Raw genomic sequence first — 14226 nt, 5'->3', positions numbered from 1 at the left:
AGCAGATCTGACAATAAGTGAGAATCAGAGAATCCTTCCCTGGCAGTTTCCTACAGAGTGGAATGGGTGGGGAGGAGACTGGGCAAACTCTAGACTTTTGCCACTCAAATTGATGGATGCTTGTGTTATTGGAATTTAAACCATAAATTTAAATACTGCAGTATATTATGTTAAGAATTTAACATATTTAACATACAAATGGAGAAGTTTGGTTGACTATATACATACACAGAGAGGGTCCTATTTTTTCTTTATTTTTCACTTACCAATAAATGCAAACATTTCCCATATAATCACATATTATCTTACATTTTAGTAACATATATGTGTAAATATATAATATTTATTTACTCATGCACTATTGTTTCATGTTTATTTTTCTAGTTTTTTTTATTTTTAATTACTTTTATTTATTGATTTGAGAGATGACAGAGAGATGGATTTGTTATTCTATTTATGTATTCAGTTGCTTCTTTTTTTTAGAAACTTTATTTTCCATCAACTTAATTTCCATTTTGTTAAGAGTTTGTGGAAGAACAGCTTGACCATTCAGTGGTTGTCCCTACGCATTCAGTGGCCTGAGCGGTGGGGCCTGCAGCCCCGTCTTCAGTGGCAGGCTGAGCGTCCAGACTTCAGGAGGAAGCTGCCTAATGGGCACGGGGGCACCTGCGCCTTTCGGCCAGTCTGTGACCTCAGGCTGAGCAGCGGCGACCTGGGGAGCTGGAGCGTCCGTTCGCCCTGCACCTCCTCCTTGGTCACGGCCTTTTCAGCAGCGGCCTGCTCCTCCTTTCCAATCTCTTCGGGATCCCTGTAGAAGCAGAGATCAGGCATGACCCCCCTTGGGTGTTCATAGGAGATGGTGCCACGCGTGAGCAGTACTTCCCAGGCCAGCATCCACCACACCAGACCCACTGAGTGACCCCTTGTTGCTGCAGGAGGATGGCAGTGTCCACATGGCACAGAGGAGAGTCCTTGTTACCCAGAGCAGAGTGATGGCGGGCAGGTTGGCACAGGACCTGTGAGAGGCCTTCTCTGTGAGAGGCTGGTGGTCAGCCCCGGGGTCAGTAACCACCAGGAGCCCTGGCTTCCAGAAGGCTGCCTGGGTCTGGTCCCTGAAGGGTCCAGGAGTGAAGCGGCCAGCAGTGGGAGCGGCTCCAGTGGCAGCCACCAACTCCAGCACTGCTCGCTGGCTGGCTTCCTGAAAACATGACACTGAGGTCCGCAGGGCTTCAGTGGCAGCAATGGCAGGAGCTGCCAGAGGAAGCTTCTTGCAGTTCCCTCCAGGCTGATGATGCAGATGCCATGACCTTCCTTTTGTAGATGGACTGCTCCATCTGGAAGTCAAGGTGGGTGCCACCTAAGCGGGTTCCTGCTGCAAGGAACTCGAGACCATCTTCCTCCTTCGTTTGCTGGAGATCAAGGGCTCTGGACGTTATGAAAGTTTCCCTTTAAGTTGCACGGAAACTGAGAACTCTTACATTTTTAATATTGGAACATTTTCTGGGACTTTTGCAATAAACTTTCAAAACCTTGTATTTTACTTTTATTTATAATTGTTATTTTGCTTAAGGTTTATTTGATATAAATTGCCACCTACTGGTAATAGTGAGTTTTCAAATTGCTTTTTAGCTATCAGGAGTTCAAAATGAAGGTTTAGGTAGAATAACCTGATTACGATAGCATTCAGAATGGAAAAATAAAGCACTTGCTTTCGGCTGCTTGGTGTATTGTTATGTATAAACAAAATTAGAAAGGTGTGTCTTGATCTCATCCTCCCTCTAAAACAGCTTTATATTTTTAAAAAGTTAAACATCTTGAGAAAAATGTATTTTTATTTTCCACTAAAACCAAATTAATCCTAAAATAATTATTCATCACAATTAGACGTAATTATTAGAAAAGTATGCAACCGTTAATATATGTAGTGCATTTTTATGTTTAAATGACTACGTCAGCAGCAAGGAAAATAATGACTTGTTTTATTTGATTATATGAGTAAAGTAAGTCGAGATTCTGATGAAAAGTTTACCATAAATCCCATAGCACAAAACTGTGGATGTCCATGCTTCTTTATAAGTCACAAACAAGCAGGCACTTACATCCATGAAGTTTACCAAACAGTGACTGCTGAAAATGTTTTCCCCAGTAGAGCAAATGTTCAAAATAGCTCCCCACAAAATTTCAGAAATTATTAGTTTTGAATAGTGGTAACAGTAAATTAATTGCAGGTTTGTTTCAAGTTCACAGCAGTTTGACAGCGCTCTAGTATCCCCATCACATAGCCAGTACCTCCACGGGTCTCCATCAGTCTGTTAAGGTGTGTTACAGGGTGAAAGTCTCCTTTCACTCCTGTCGCGAACTTCTTCCTGAAGCTGAATGGTAAGGAACTATGAATGTACAAATACAAATTTCCAAGGGTTGAAAACAAAACTGAGGCACTAGAAACAAAATGTAAGTTAATACAAAATTATCACAAATTTGGATATGTGAAATCATGTTATTGAGAAACTAATGTGTTATCCCAGAAAATATTAATGACTACAACAAAAACTTATATTTGTGGTGCTGGGAAGCAATTTTTCAGACCTCAGAATATTGCTGCATCTTGGCAGAAATGTCACTCTCTTCTATAATCTGTAATTTGAAATTAATTAATTATTTTCCCTCCTTGTTTATTTTAAGCTACTATGGTTTTAAGAGTGACTTTTTGCTGTGGTAAATGATAAAATAAAAGTCATCAAAAGGAAGTTTCCAATTATGTATCTAGCAATTGTTTCATTTCATTTGCAATTTTTCTCACTTCTTATTTTTCTAGTGTGTAATATGTGATAAGATTCATTAAAAATGTAAGAAACCCATATCAAAGTTGGGAGATATGGTAAAATGAACACTTAACCACCAGGACATTTAAAAACTAGATGTCTCTATTACCTTAAAGCTACTTGTGTGCTTCTCTCTTATCTTCCTGCCTCTTGCATAAATTTTGACTTTAACATATTTTTACTTTTGGTTTAAAATTTCAGTTTGATCTAATTTCACACCAACAGAAAATCACACAGAGGTTTAAAGGGAATTCTCATATGCTCTTTAACCAGATTCATGTAGTGTTTATATTTTCTCCGTTTTTCTTTATTGTTCTGTTATGTACATTTGCATATGTGTTTATGTCATTTTAAATAAAGTATTTGACAGTAAGGTAAAGACATGTAAATTATGCATGCCCTTTAATCCTAAATATTCATTATGTCTTTCTTAAGAACACAAACACTCTTACATAAGCACTGAGCAGTTATCAAAATCTGGAAACAACATTGAAACAATGCTATTACTTAATTCACGGTCCATATTCAAATGTCATCAAGCATCCCAGTAAGGGCCTTGATAGTAACTTTTTCCCTCCAGTCATGGGTGAAATTTAGAATGACTTTTATATTCAGTTGTTTGGTTTGCTTTAACCTTGCACAGTTCTTTAGGTTTACAATGTGGTCTTTCTGGAGAATAGGCCATTTATTGTGTGCAGTGCCTCTCAATTTAATTTTCATCTTGGTAGATTCAGGTATTGTACATTTTTGCTAGGGATATCACAAAAGTGATGTTTCCTTCTCAGTGCAACATATCAGAATGCATAAAATAGGACTTTATTCAGTGTTGCATTTCAACATTTTTTTGAGGTTGTGCCTACAAGAATTTCTGCCCATATAGTTACTTGTCTTCCCTTTTACTTAATAAATATTTGGAAGGAAAGCTTTGAGAGTCTTTAATATCCTGTTTCTTGCTATAATGTCAAAGTATCCACTGATATTTGTTGTTGTTACTTTGAGTTTACCAAAAATTTATTGAAGCAGAAACAAATTGGTCAAATCTGTGTTGGGAAAAAAGCAGTTTTAATGGTATTCAAAAATACTTTTTTAAAAAAAATTCTAGCACGAGACTTCTTCATAAGCTAGATTATATTATTTTTATGACTCTTTCAAACTTTTTGTTTATTATTTAGCATTTTAATACAAGGAAGGATATTCTTTTGTCACCATTTATTTTTTTATTCATTTATATAAGTGCTCTCATAGATTCCTACTTTATTCAACGGTAATCGATAAATATCATTATTTATTTTGATGCTCAAATTCTCCCAGAATTGACAACTGAGAGACACTTTGAATTAGCTCCTGTGTTCTATCACTGTGTTATTGTTTGAGAACTGACTTGTTTTCTGGAACAAGATGTTTTAGGCTAATTTTCTACTTTTCTGACTCAACCTTGGAATCTGTATTTCTTCTAAATATTTCTGGTTTCTTTCAATGAAAGATGTTATTTAGAAACTGAAATCTAAATACCAGACTTGCTCATTGTTAGTGATGTGACATAACTTCTAGTTCCTTTTGACAGACAAAGCTGAGACATCTTTCTCTCTCTCTCTGTCATACAAACACACACACACTTTTTGCTGATATCTCCATATCCAAGTCAATAGCACAGAGTACATCCTAGACTTTCCCCACTCCACATTTATAACATCATTTTCTAACAACAAGAAAAAAAAGAGTACTTTGCTTTCAATATATTTATTCATTTGCTCAGGAGTAGGATGCACAAAGAAAATTTTAAAAAATGTTCCGTGGTTATAATTATTGCTATTTGTATACAATACCATCACAATATTGCAATATTGTGTTTTACTTTTATATTTTCTATTATTTTTTAGTGTCTTTCTCTTTTTTTTTTTTTTTAATATATCTTTATTGATTACAGAGAGAGAAAGGAAGAGGGAGAGAGAGATAGAAACATTAATGATGAGAGAGTTGTTATAGATCGGCTGCCTCCTGCACGCCCCCGACTGAGGATGGAGCCCGCAACCCGGGCATGTGCCCTGACCAGGATTCAAACCTCAACCTCCTGGGTCCTAGGTCGATGCTCAACTGCTGAGCCACACCTGGCCGGGCTGTTTAGTGTCTTTTCATCTCAACTTGAAGAACTGTGTTTAGCAATGGTCTGTTGATGATAAAGTCCCTCAGTTTTTTTCTGATTAATTAAATTATTATGTGTTTCAGTGTAGACCTCTTTATATCTAACTTATTTGGAGGCTACTAGGCTTCATGAATCTGGATGTACATTTCTCTCCCCCCAAATTGGAAAGTTGTCAGCCATTATTTCTTTAAATAAGATGTATATCCTTTCTCTCTCTCTCTCTCTCTTCTCTTTCTGGAGCTTCATAATGTGTGTGTGTCAATTCACTTGATGGTATACCTTAAGTCCTGTAGGCTTCCTTTTCTCATTTTCATTTTTTTAAATTTTATCTCCTTTAACAGGTTAATTTCAATTGACCTGTTTTCAAGTTTGCTGATTCTTTCTTTTGCTTGATTGAAGCTGCTGTTGAACTTCTCTATTGAGTTTTTCAATTCAGTCACTATATTCTTTAATTTCAGGTTATCTTTTTGGTTCCTCTGTATGGTTTATGGCTTTTCATTGCTTACTGAAGAAATACTTTTATTCTTGTATTGTTTTCCCAATTTTGTTTTGTTGTTTCCTTGTGTTTTCTTATAGCTCTTTCAACTTCTGTAAAAAAAACAACTTTGAATTCTTTGTCAGCTAGCTCATGGATTTCTGTTTCCTTAAGGTCAGTTACAGGAGCTTTATTGCATTCCTTTGCTGGTGTCATGATTCTTCATGATCATTGTAACCTTGTATTAGTGTATGTGAATTTGAAGGAGCATTCTATAGGTTTATTTTGGTAGATAAAAACTTTAATCTCTGAGCTGGTTGACGAGTAGTGTCCTGAGAAGGCCACCGCTGGTATCTGTGAGCTTACTCTTGGGATGCAGGTGGCTATGGCTGGAGCCATGTCTGCTGTTGGGTGGGACTAGAGCCAGGTCCATGGGGAGCCTGGAGGAGCTTTCACTGGGATCATTGGAGGGTCAGGGCTCCCTCTAGGACCAGAGTTGGGCTCATGATCAGTGGACATTCCATTGGCGGTATGGCTAAAATAAATGTGGTAGTATTTCTGGACCTCTATTTTTTAATTTTTATATTTAAAAATCAAAATTTAGTATTATAAATTCTCCAAGTATGCTATTTATTTAAAAAAATATTTTACTATCTTCAGTCAAGTTAATTTTTTATCATAGGTAATCATCTTAGTTTCTAGTAAAAAAAAAACCCTTCTGGATTATGATTAGGGGTTCACTGAATCTATAAATTGACTCATGAAACATTGAAATATTAACAATAATGAAGCTCTCAGTTCATAAGTGTGGTATATATTCTCATTTACTTTAGTTATCATCAATTTCTGTTAGCAGTGTTATAGTTTCTAAAGAATATCTTGTACATTCTTTGTTAAATTATAATGAAATTATTATGTTTTTAAATGTTAATGTAAATAAATTTTAAATGTTAAGTTTCTAAATATTTATGGTGATACAGGCTTTGTATCCTGCTGTTTGCTAAATTCACTTATTAGTTAGAGTAGTTAATTTATAGATTTTGTTGTATAGACTGCCTCCCTCATTTTCTATTTTCTGTCTACATGACTTCTTTTTCTCTTCCTCGCCTTGTTGCTATGGCCAAGGCTGTAGTACGATGTTGAACTGATGTGGTAAGAGTTAATAACCTTCTCTTGTTCCTCATCTTAGGAAGAAAATATTCAATATTTCACCATTAGGCATCAATAGGATGCTAGCTGATTTTTTTTTCTGTGTGAGGTAGGGGCATTGTCAGCTTGAGGAAGTTTTCATCTACTTTAATTTGCTGAGTGTTTATATCCTTGGTGAGTGTTCAATGTTTTCAAGTTTGTCTCACTGGGCCTCTGAAAGTCTCCCTCACACATGTTCAGTTCAACAACTAGCTAAGCTTTTGGGTGGTAGTTTAGTCACAGATTTCTGAGTTTTTCCACTTCATGAAACTTTGTCTTCATGACAAAGCAAAGGCTTTGCCTCACTTTCCAGCCATTTTGGCAGCCCTGGGCTCTGTCCTTTAACTCCTAAGGCTAATCAAATTGGAACTTTCTATTGTGTTTCACCAGCCTCATGTTTTGTGGAGTGAGAAGTGTCCTCATGGAGAAAATGAACCCTCATGAAAACAATTATCACTCATTACTATTTATCTGTTTAATATTTTGCTTGGTCTTCCCGTTTATTTCCTGCATTTTTTTTCAATCTCCAATTACAGCAAATAATGTTTGAAAAATATTTTTCTAGATTTTTATTTGCTATCTGCTGTAAGGTTAGTAGTATAAAAGCTCACCCACCATAGGCAGCAGTGAATCTCCCATCTAGTGATTTTATTTTTTGATCAGTTTTTGTTTTAAGGATTGCTTTAAATTCGTTTTATAATACAAAAAAGTAAGTGTATGTGTGTGTGTCTTTTACATACACATATATGATACATATCCATAAATTATTGCTATTTGTAAATATTTTACATGATTTTATAAACAGAAAAGTTTGCTTTTAAACACCATTTTGATCAATTATAATCTCTTAGTGACAGATAACAGAAAAGAGAATTTATCATAAAACAGATAAATTAGATTCTCAAGATCACTATTAAGTAGCAGATGCACAATTCAAAACAGATCTAACTGACAAAATCATTTATTTATTCAGACAAGTATTAATTGAGATTGCTATACTTCATAGATAAGAAAAATAAACAATCTCAAAAATACATATAGTTAATAATTAAACATGTTTGCAGATTGTCTTAATGTTTCTTTAGCTTATTTTAATGGATCATGTGTAATTATAAATATGCTTGAAAAATCTGTTATAATCTGATAAAAGTTTAAATCAATACTGTGAATATTTTAACTAAAATGTTACTTCTCAAAATAATTTTTATTGCTTATTTTAAAGAAAAACAACCTTACTCTCTGTTCTAAAAAGTAAAACCCAGCTCGATGGTGACTTCAGTAATTCAGGGTAATTCTGTGAAGACCTATATCATTGTCTTGATTAAATAAAGGCACCACTTTCTCAGAGGAATTTTGCCAAATAAAATACTTAGAGATATTCTTCTAAGAGGATTTAGAAATTCAAAATCTACACAACGTATTTTGCATTTGGGGGACAGGGCCTATGTGTTTTATATCTGAGCCCCTAAACCTGGCACATTGCCTAGAATTTGTTAGTAATTGCATTGCATGGATAAAAATTATTAATAGCTAACATGGAAATTTAACACCTTGTGATAATATTAGTATACATCGGAGCTCATTTTTCCACACTATTGTTGATGTAGACCTTAGGAATTTCTGAGCTACTAAAATAATGGTATCGTGATCAGGAGAACAACTAAAAATCAGTTTGTTTTAGATGGTTTATGCTTTGACTTACTACATACATCTCCAGTTTAAATAATATATTGTTAAATCACAAGTGAGGGGAAATAATTGATAAAAGGTATAAAAAACAAGTAATGAAATAGTAAAGGGCTTTCATATGATAGTCAATTTATGTTTATATATTTTTCTATAAATTTGTTCTGAATTTTTACAAAACACCAATAGCATATAAGTCAGGGTTATGAACTAGTACAATCATATTAGAAAGAAGAGTTAATACTGAACTTTCTTTTCTACTACTATTTGAATACAACCACATCTTTGAAATGCTGCTACCTTAAATTCCACAAACTTAATTGTCATAGAAGGAAATAAAAGCTGTTAACTGAATTCAGTTATTTACTATTAATCAAGGATTCTCATGGGCAATAAAAACTATTTGATATTTATCCATTGATGACAGTAGATTGTTAAAGTCCCTCACTTTGACTGTATTGTTTTTGATCTCTCCCTCAAAGTCCACCAAAAGACTTTTATATATTTAAGTGCTCCTATATTGGATGCATATATGTTTACTCAGGTTGTATCCTCTTGTTGGATGGATCCCTTTATTAATATGTAGTGACCTTTTTTGTATCTATTATGGCCTTTGTTTTGAAGTCTATTTTGTCAGATATAAGTATTACTACCTCAGCTTTTTTTTAAAATTTCGATTTGCATGAAATACTTTTACCATCCCTTCACTTTCAGCTTGTATGTATCATTTGTTCTGAGATGAGTCTCTTGTAAACATCTAGCTACACTATATCTTTTGATTGGAATATTTACTGCATTTACATTTAAGGTTATTGTTGATAGATATTTATTTATTGCCATTTTTTTATGTCTCTGCTCCTCTCTTTCTATTTCTTCTTTTTCTTAAAGCAGGCTCTTTAGCACTTCTTGCAATGCTAGTTTGGTGGTAATGAACTCCTTCAGTCTTCTTTTATTTGGGAAGCTCTTTATTTCTTTTTTTCTTTCATTTTTATTATTATTATTATTATCATTTACTTTATCTTTATTGTTGAGACCATTACAGATGTCCCTCTTCTAACCCTACTGATCCCCTCCACCCCACATCCATCCCATCCCCAGGCCCTCCCCACACCAATGTCCACGTCCATGGGCCAAGCCCATACACATACAAGTTCCCTGATTAATCTTACCCCACCCACACTCCCCTTCCCGCCTTCCGTCTGAGATCCCTCAGTTTGTTCCAAGCTTCTATGTTACTGGATCCACTTTGTTCATCAGTTTACTTTGTTTATTATATTCCACATATAAGCGACATCATTTGGTGCTTGTCCTTCTCCAACTGTCTCATTTCACTTAGCATAATACTCTCTAGTTCCCTCCATGCTGTGCCAAAGGTGAAAAAGTTCTTCCTCTTCACAGCCACATAGTATTCCATGGTGTGAATGTCCCACAGCGTTTTTATCCACTCATCTACTCATGGGCACTCATCTACTGTTTCCAGATCTTAGCTATTATAAATTGCGCTGCTATGAACATAGGGGTGCATAAGTTCTTTGCAATTGGTGTTTGGGGTTCCTTAGGATATATTCCTAGAAGTGGGATCACTGGGTCAAATGGTAGGTCAATTTTTAATCTTTTGAGGAACCTCCATACTGCGTTCCATAGTGGCTGCACCAGTCTGCATTCCCACCAGCAGTGTACTAGGGCTCCCCTTTCTCCACACCCTCACCAGCACTTGTAGTTCATTGACTTGTTGATGGCAGCCATTCTGACAGGTGTGAAGTGACACTTCATTGTGGTTTTAATTTGCATCTCTGATGATTAATGACGTTGAGCATTGAGCATTTTTTCATATGTCTCTTAGCCATTTGTATGTCCTCTTTGGAGAAGTGTCTATTTAGGTCCATTGCCCATTTTTTAATTGGATTGTTTGTCTTCCTTTTGTTAAGTTGTATAAGTTCCTTATATATTTTGGATATTATCTCTTTATCAGATGTGTAATTGGCAAATATATTCTCCCACACAGTGGGCTCCCTTTTCATTTTGTTGATTGTTTCTTTTGTGGTGCAGAAGCTTTTTAGTTTGATGCAGTCCCATTTGTTTATTTTCTCCTTAGTTTCTCTTGCCCTAGGAGATGTATCAACAAACATATTGCTAGGAGAGATTTCTGAGATTTTATTGCCTATGTTTTCCTCTAGGATTTTTATGGTTTCATGCCTTACATTTAAGTCTTTTATCCATTGTGAATTTACTTTTGTGTATGGTGTAAGTTGGTGGTCCAGTTTCGTTTTTTTGCATGTATCTGTCCAATTTTCCCAACACCATTTATTGAAGAGACTGTCTTTACTCCATTGTATGTTGTTGCCTCCTTTGTCAAATATTAATTGACCATAATGGCATGGTCAATTTCTGAGTTCTCTGTTCTGTTCCACTGATCAATATGTCTGTTCTTGTGCAATACCAGGCTGTTTTGATTACAGTTGCTTTGTAGTATAACTTGATCCTGGTATTGTTATCCCTCCAACTTTGTTCTTCTTTCTCAAGATTGCCATGGCTATTCAGGTCGTTTTTTGGTTCCAGATAAATTTTTGAAGTGTTTTTTCTAGATCTGTGAAATATGCTATTGGTTTTAATAGGGATTGTATTGTATTTATAGATTGCTTTGGGTAATATGGATATTTTAATGATGTTAATTCTTTCAATCCATGAACATGGTATATTTTTCCATTTGTTTATATCTTCCTCTATTTCTTTTTTCAGTGTCCTGTAGTTTTCTGAGTAAAGGATTTTTACATCTCTGGTTAAGTTTATTCCTAGGTATCTTATTTTTTCAGTTGCAATGGTAAATGGGATCATCTTTTTAGTTTCTGTTTCTGAGAATTCATTATTGGTATATAAAAATGCCATCTATTTCTGGGTATTAATTTTATATCCTGCTACCTTGCTGAATTCATTTATTAAATCTAGTAGTTTTCTGGTGGGAAGCTCTTTATTTCACGTTCAATTTTAAATGATTGCCTTGCTGAGTAGAGTAGACTTGGTTATGTTCTTACTTTTCATGATTTTGACTACTTCATGCCAATCCCTTCTGGCCTGAAGTGTTTCTGTTGAGAAATTAGCTGACAGCTTTATGGAAACTCCCTTGTAGGTAACTGACTGTTTCTCTCTGTATGCCTTTAATATTCTCTCTTTGTGTTTAATCTTGGCCATTTTAATAATAATGTGTCATAGTGTGGATCTATTTATGTTTATATTGTTTGGAACTCTCTGTGCCTCCTTAACTTGTGTGACATTTTTCTTCACCAGGCTAGAGAAGTTTTCTGTCATTATTTCTTCAGACAGGTTCTCTATCCCTTGCTTGCTTTCTTCTCCTTCTGGTACCCCTATGATGTGGATGTTATTACATTTCATATTGTCTCAAAGTTCCCTTAAACTATCTTCCAGTTTTTAATTATTTTGTCTATTTTCTGTTCTTATTGAGTGATTTTTTTCTACTTTTATTTCTAATTCACTGATATGATCCTCTGCTTCATACAGCAGTTCTCCCAGACAAAAAAAATCAACAAGGACACAGTGACTCTAAATGGCACACTAGATCAGATGGATTTAATTGATATTTACAGAACATCTCATCCCAAAATAGCAACATATACATTCCTCCTAAGTGCACATGGAACATTCTCAAAGATAGACCACATGTTAAGACATGAAAGAAGGCTCAACAAATTTAAGAAGACTGAAATACTGAGCATCTTCTTTGACTACAACAGCATTAAAGTAGAAATCAGCCACAATAAAAAAAAGCTTAAAAATATTCAAACACATGGAGGCTAACTAGCATAGTTTTAAACAATGAATGGGTTACCAATGAGATCAAGGAAAAAATAAGTTACCTGGAAACAAATGAAAATGAACACACAACCACCTCAAACCTATGGGACACAGCAAAAGAAGTTCTGAGAGGGAATTTGATAGCATTGCAGACCTACCTTAAGTAGGTCTCTCTATAAGTAAAATCTCTAGTAAACAATCTAACCTTACACTTAAAAGGGTTGGAAAAAGAACATCAGGAAAAACACAGAGTAAGTGGAAGGAAGGAAATGATAAATATCACAGCATTAATAAATGATGTAGAAACTGAAAAAACAAAAAACAAAAGAGCAATGAAACTAAAAGCTGGTTCTTTAAAAGGATAAACAAGATTGATGAACCTTTAACCAGACTCATCAAAAAAAAAAAAAAAGAGAGAGAGAGTGAACTCAAATAAATAAAATAAGAAATAAAAGAGGAGAGATAACAACTGACATCACAGAAATACAAATGCTTGTAAGAAGCTATTATGAACAACTATATGCCAACAATACAGACAGCCTGGGCAAAATGGACAGATACCTAGAAATAGACAATTCTTCAAAACTGAATCAGGAAGAAGCAGAACTCCTGAATAGACCAATAACAGCTAATTAAAGTGATGTAGTAAGAAAAAAACTTCCAGCAAACAAAAACTATTCAATATTTAAAAGTTTAGAAATGTTTTGCTGTTTGAATAAAAAATAAAGATGATGGCTACGAAATAAGTGTACTGCAATGATGAAAAAAGAAAAAACCCCAAAACAACTATCAATTCAATAATTACTCATCTCTTTTACATTTACCTATATCTAAACCCAAATTAACATGTGTACTTAATGAGATATGTAAGGAGACAGAGAAGTTCAGATATTAAGAGTGAAGTTCAGAATTCTAAGGTCTAAGCATGCTTTCTGGAATTTACCAACTCTGGGCTGTTTAGGGACATAAGGCAAACTACCCAAAGGAATGGAAACTGTAGAACACACACAAAAACAAATCTATTGTGATATACTTGAAGACATACACAGAAGGGAATGTTTGTGTGTAATACTTTTGTCCTCTAGCATTAAGTAAGCCATGTCCCTTTTGAGAAATAGTTTATTAAGGGATATATTTTTCTTTTTGAAACAAAGCTATTTTACTTTCACTGATGACCTTGGTCTGACCTTTTAGAAGTTGCTTGATTGAAATACTTCTCTATTTTTTACAATAGAAAAAAACAAACAAACACATTTGTTTTTCACACAAAGGAGCGTTCTTTGCACTTTTCCCCCATGCATATACTTTAAGAATGTCAAAGTGTTTACAAGGGAATATTATGTTAAAAATGTTATATTTTAAATATGGCTATAATCTTAATGTTAAAAATTATTAGTAATTCTAATTGCAAAATTCTTAGTGAATAAGACTGTGTTGGTTTAATCTGCCTCTCTTCCACATGATATATTCCCAGCTCCATCTCTTAATGTGTCTATATGCTCTCATTGCAATCACATGTACATGATATAAACAGAGACCTGTTTCTTGTGTTGTTTGTGGTTGTTTTATTATAAGCTGACACTTTTAGTACAAAGCATTAGAGATAAAGATGTTTTCCATTAAATACAAAGAAAATACACACCCATATATTTGACATGAGAATTCTATAGTTTTTTTGTTATAATATTTGTTTTCTGTTACAGAATCATAAGAGATATGATAGATATGTACATACACAGATACATACATCTATACACACATGCATATATATTCATACATATACTCACATGTGTACACATACATATTCACACACTTAGGAAAGAACATAAGGCATTTTAAGTAAGCTTTAAGAAACTAAAGTTGATATGTTTTTTATAGTATATTATCCATTGCTATATTAAAATATTCCCTAACAAACAATAAGACTTCTCTCACATAAGATCCTATAAATTTGTCACTCACTTACTTTATATATGTAAAAGAGAAAATATGAAAAAGAAACACTTTAAATAATAATTCACAAAAAAATAATAATTTACTTTTGAATGCTTTGATGTTCCCTTACTAAATAGATAATTTTATTATATCACTAACAACTGTAA

General features: G+C 34.3%; 1 pseudogene; it reads right to left on the bottom strand.

The window, feature by feature from the left end:
- Positions 1–518: 518 nt before the first annotated feature.
- LOC107545196 (small ribosomal subunit protein uS2 pseudogene) lies at positions 519–2064 on the bottom strand (annotated as a pseudogene).
- Between the last annotated feature and the right edge of the window lie 12162 nt (positions 2065–14226).

Source organism: Miniopterus natalensis, chromosome 2, assembly GCF_054644295.1.
Source record: "Miniopterus natalensis isolate mMinNat1 chromosome 2, mMinNat1.hap1, whole genome shotgun sequence".
Lineage (NCBI taxonomy): Eukaryota > Metazoa > Chordata > Mammalia > Chiroptera > Miniopteridae > Miniopterus > Miniopterus natalensis.
This window is presented reverse-complemented; position numbering and strand designations above follow the sequence as displayed.